The following is a 6,000-nucleotide window of genomic DNA, read 5'->3' as shown; positions in this document are numbered from 1 at the left end:
TGCCTAGGTTCCACTCCCATCTGTCAGCTGCCTCTCCCAAGTTCACATTCATCACAAGTGCAACCAGATCAAACCATCGTTTGAGTTTCCCTCCCACCAATGCTCTTCTGAAAGAGATGTTCAGAGGAAGGGTACTCATTACACTTGCCACTGTCTGATGCTTCTGTCTTACAATGTTGTACAGTTCAGGGAACTGTTTCATCAAAGGCTCTCTTCCTATCCACCAGTCCTCCCAAAATCTGATCAGCGTGCCATTTTGTACCACAAATTTTCCCCTAGGGAAGAAGTGCTCCTTAACTTCCATTAATCATGACCAGAATTGGGAATCCCCTGGTTGCTTAACCACTTGTGAAATGGTTTTGTTTTTCAGATATTTCCTCTTAAGCAATTGCTGCCATGCACCATCCTCATTAATGAGTTTGTACAGCCATTTACTTAAGAGGCAAATATTTTGGACATCTAAATCCATAATTCCTAAACCACCAACACACTTGGGAGAGCACAGGATACTCCATCTTGCCAATCTATATTTTCTTTTATGTCCCTCATTTTGCCAGAAAAATCTGAACCTATAATAGTCCAGCCTTTTGAGAACTCCTTTAGGAATTCTGAAGAAGGAGAGCAAAAACATTGGTAAACTGGAAAGGATTGAGTTTATTAAAACCAATCTCCCTCTCACCGAGTGGTCAAACTTTATGTCAAAAAAGTCAAACGACCTATAATTTGGAACGGAGTGAGTACTAGACTTTTTCCTTTTCTCATTATAATTTGAGTCTGAAAACCTGAAGATATTCCCTTCCTACTAGAATACTGATTACTTGACCTCTAAAGCCAGATAATGAGAATATTCAACATCGGACATGGATTTACTATGCGCTGTCGAGTTGGATAAACTTTAATGATATGCAGTTGATGAAAGTGATCAATTTTGACAAGAGATCCAAATACTTTATCAGTTTCTCGGGCAATATATGTACATGCATATGGCACCACATGGATGGATTGTTCAAGCCAAGGCTTTGTGTGCCAACGCCAATGGACTAGGACTTAATTTTTCAGATCAGCATAGCTACTCCGGAATCTGACAGAATTTCATCCAGAAGAAAACATATCTGATTCAACCGGAACGCATCAAGACTATGGAATTGACGACCAAAATGCCATGCTTCTGAAGCATCGCTCTCGCACTCACGCTTGGCTTGCCTCACGGTGGGCATCTGAAGCGGCGGCCTGTTGAGCAGAGCTGCAGAGGAACGCTAGCTAGCTTCGGTGGACAGCAACCTGGCGAGCAGCCAGAGGGCGTAATCTAAGCTCTGGTGTGTCCAGGTGCCGTGTGAACGCGACCAAGCACTGCATCTTGCGCTCCATCCGGTCCATCTTCAGACCATGCGGGCCATCTCGTCGAGCATGGGCGGAGCGTCGACCTGGCGGCAGAAACGGCCGGGACGAGGAATCACCGCGCCGCGTCGAGACCGTGTGCAGTGTGACGACGCACTGGACGGTTTGCGTGGCGTCGGCGTCCACCCGTAGCGGTGAACGCCGCCGGTGTGTGATGGGAAAGCCGCCGGCCGGCCGGGCATGCCCGTCGAGGAGCACGAGGACGCGCCTGCCGCCTCACCGGACACCGGCGTTGCTGCGCGACGACCGGCAAGCCGCGCTCTACGGGCCCTCGGACCTCTATCTCCCGGGTGGAAGCCGTGAACGCCCGCGGCGGAGGTGAGCGCGGCGTGGTCGCCGTCGGTGGCGCGGGGCATGGGGCGGACGGTGTTCCATCTACCGTACGCGGGTGGACGGTAAATGAAATACCGTCCACCCTGAGCCTGTAGAAACCGTCGGATCAGTCTTGTACGGTCACGATCGACTACCTCGACTCGACTTCAAGGTAGCGAAGCCCTCCCCCGCTGGCTCGCGCGCTCGGCTCCGCGGCCGCTCCAGCGCCGCGCCGACCAACCTTCGGGGCTTGGGGGTGGGGTTGGTAATGGACGGCGCCGCACACCAGGCGCATACGGGCGGTTCTCCGGCTGCGGACGCGAGCCGGAGGACGCGCGTGCCGTCTCACCGGACACCGGTGTTGGTGTCCAACGATTTCCCGGCAAGATGGTGCTCGACGGGCAACGCGGAGGCCGCGAAGGTCAGCCCGGTATGGTTGCCAGTTTGCCACCGGTGGCGTCGGACATGGGCGGACGGTGTTTCATCTACCGTCCGGGGGTGGACGGTAAATGAAACCCCGTCCGCCCCATGGGCCTGTGTTTACCGTTGGATCGGTACTGTACGGACAGGATGGGTTCGAGGTAACGATGGCGCCGTGGTTGCCAACTTGCCATGCCATCGATGGCGCCGAGCGTGAGCTCAGGGGATCGTCGGAGGCCACGATCTACCGCGCCGCTGTTGCCGACCACGACAAGCTGCGCGCAGCTCCGGCGGCGAGGCTTTTAATTTGGTGCGGATGAAAGCGCGAGGGACATGGAGACTCTAGAACGGGTCTTGTATGCTAGTGCCCGGCAAGGGCCTCACCGGCAGCAGCACGACGCCGACGCGAGCCGTGGAGCGCAGGTTTAAAATCATGACCTTCCTGAATATCAAATGGCCGGATCTAGTGAGATGCAGAGGTATCAAGAGCTTGAGAAGAAGGTTTTGGCATTGGACTGAGTGCAGCGTGGAACATCTAGTAGTGTATTCTGGATCAGAGAGGGCTACTCTCCAGCTCTTCTGCTGCAAAAACTGAAGAATAAATTGTACAAAGTATGCCCCTGCTTAGCAATCTGAACTGAGTGACTGGGGAGGAAACAAAACAACCAAAATGATTGATGCTGATTTGGAAGTACGAGACATTGCAAAAAGGCTGGAGCACTTTTTTTAGCTCAGGAAAAAAGTCTGTAGCACGAGGCATGCACATATTCTCTCCACCTCGAGAGACTTGCAGCACTTGATCCAGTGTTCACCAACAACATGTCATTTGCTGTAAGGCTGACCTGTATGGACTGCAATACGTAGCAAACTAGCAATAGTTATGCGATTTGTCATCATCTATAGTCTATAGAGAACAGTGGTAGATGAAAAGCAAAAATATACACAGATAGATGTTCAGTGGTAGATGTTCAGTAGATAATAATAATGACAACAGGACATGTAACTTGCCTAGTGGTTACCCTAGCTCACATCACATGTTGAGAGAACCTCTGGTGTTTTGGAAAAATTGTCGTTCGTCTCTTCTTAGCCTTGTGTGCGGACCTGAAACATGCTGAGAATGTACATATGCAGAGCAGTTCAATGCATAAAATTCCGGTTTCGTTGTGGCACTGTATCCTTGGCATGTCTACAGAAATTGTCAGATTCCATTCATACCATGATCCTCTCAATTCAGGAATTCATTTTTTGCCAACAGTATGATCTTCAGTTAAGAATTCGGTAGTTCCACTGAGCACTGATTGTCTGCTCCTTCTTTTGTTTTCTTATTTGCGAAATTGTAGCTGTTAGTTTACGATCTCTGCTGCAACACCCATGACATGGTGCCTAACGATTGCGTTATTTTACTTGTTCGCTTGTGAATCCAGCTTCTCAGGCGTTATTGTACCGGAATATTCAGAGACACACCAGCGCAGGACATCTGACAAAACATATCACAAATCATATCTTTTGAAATCGGAGGTCTTATCGTTTTGCTACGGTACAATGACTTGAGAATCGGCTTGTGATTTTTGTTCAATTAGCTTCAGCCTTCAGAAAACTCAGCAGTTTTACTGTTTTTCGGAGAACACATCAAGTTAACCACCCCTCTACTATTTTTGAGTTGATTTGATGCGTTCTACTGACCAGAAGCGGTCTGAAGGTCATTTAGTTTCAGAACCAACAAACTGCTGGAAGCATTCTTTTGTATTAGATACTATCTGCATCTCTATTGGTTATACATTGTTTATCTGCTGAAGCTCTTTTGGGAACTTCAACAGTTTACCATGTCTCATTCCCAATAATTTTCAGCAATTGTATGGTAAACTTTTGGATAAATTTTCAGCAATCGAAGTTGCCTGCCACCTTCCTGGTGCATTAGACCAGCTCGTAGCCACAGGCTCTCAGCACCATCGCCCGTCCGGGCTGGCGACAGACCCATGGCAAACTAGTTTTCATATGACTGTCAGTAAGTATGCTGTCGTTGGTTTGGTTAGGGGTGTACTGTCGAATTCCCGTCAGAGTTGTCATGTTGCTCTGTTCAGTTTCAGGTTTCGTTTCTAAGTTTGTTCTTGCAAATATCAATTATCAGCCGAGCTTTGACATAATCACTAGGCTAACCATATTTGCTACGCGCATACCAACTGAGTCTGGATGAGGAAGAAAAGAGACATGAAACAAGTAGCTTCTCATGACACACTCGTATGCTCTTGCTCTGTACTTTAAGCAGAATCATCTAATCATATCGACAACTTAATATGACCTGTCAAAACAATTACATGTCTGTTACTTCCTGCCTTGCAATTCCGGGCTCCAAAAGAACGGCAAAAACCACTAACTCATGCCTGACAAGTGAAACCAATTGAAACTAGTAGCTACAGCACGATCACACGTCGTATTCGTGGACTCCGGCGTCAGCCAAGGCGCGGCCGGCAGCGTCGGTCGGCGACGCCCTCGTTGGCGTCCACGCAGGCGTCGATCCACTCGCTGTAGACGTCGACGGGCTCCGTCAGGGCGTTGGCGCGGGTGGCGTAGCTCTCCTGGCAGATGCGGGACGACGCCCTGGCGAACCCGCGCTTCAGGACGATGAGGCACCCTACGGCGTCGGGGTGGCCGCAGTACGGGCAGGCGAACTCTGTGTCCAGCTTCGGCGGCTTCTTGGGCGCCGCCACCAGCTTCCTCGACTTCCTCTTCCCCATGGCCGGTGGTCTGACCAGGGATCTTGCGCCGGCGACGAAGCGAGTTTGCAGCAGGCGAGGGGGGCAGGAGCGGATGCAACGGGCAGCGTTGGTTTGCGATCCATGGGCGCGATGGTGGCTATATATATATGGATTGGAGCGGCACGGTGGCATCGGACTCGACGTGCGTGCGCTCCACGCTGCCAGAATCCGAGTCCGATGCTGCCATGGTAGTAGTTTTAACACAAAAACTTTTAAAAATACCGATAGCATGAAGGGTTAAAAAACCGCGAAGTCCATTTGTCGCTGAAGGGCATGAACCAAACATCGTGATAGAGCAAGTCTGCTTAGCTGAAACGAGCAGCTTTTATGCAACGGCTCAATAGGCCTGCAGCTTCCGCGTCCGCACGCGCCCGTTCTGCAATGGAACGAACAGAAATCGCTTAAAGCGATAAATAGACGGCCCCTAAAAAACCATCTCTTATTGTTCTGATTGTATAAAGGCAATACATGCTTTTCAAAACTATCAGATAATCAATTAACTAGGTTTTTTTTGTTGTTGTTTAACTGAGTCATGCAAGTACCAGAGCCAAAAAACCAAAATGAAAGATGCCAACTTGTGCCCTGGAGTGTGGCTATGGAAAGGGTGGTCACTCGTAAGGGTTACAAGAATTCTTCAGGCTTCGAGTAAATCATCCTGTTCAGTTGAACAGCTAGAGTATCAACAAAGAAATACTGTAAGAAGCTTGGGTCCCACTGTGATTGAGTTTTTTTTGGGGGGGGGGGGGGGGGGTATATATTCTGAGATTTCATTCAACTTTCAAATACAAGATACAGAGATGAGGCGATGGACTGTGACTGAGTAGTTGTTTGCACGTACCAACTACCAACCATGTCTCACGTCTCAGGTAAAATTAAGATCACGTTTGGTCTGTTGATGTGCTTTGCCCGAGCCGGTTGCTGTTTTGCTAGCACACACACATTTTTCACATTGTAAGCGTCAGTGTAGTTTCAGGCCGCGTACCAGTCACACCCATAGTTACTTGTGAATTGGCCATGGTCTGAATGCGTCCATGGGATGGCATGGATTAGGGAAACTGCCCCGGGGGGGGGGGGGGGGGGGGGGGGGGGGGGGCAAAGGGAAAGTTCAGTCTCA

Source organism: Panicum virgatum, chromosome 4K, assembly GCF_016808335.1.
Source record: "Panicum virgatum strain AP13 chromosome 4K, P.virgatum_v5, whole genome shotgun sequence".
Classification (NCBI taxonomy): Eukaryota; Viridiplantae; Streptophyta; class Magnoliopsida; order Poales; family Poaceae; genus Panicum; species Panicum virgatum.
Note: the sequence above shows the minus strand (reverse complement) of the source record.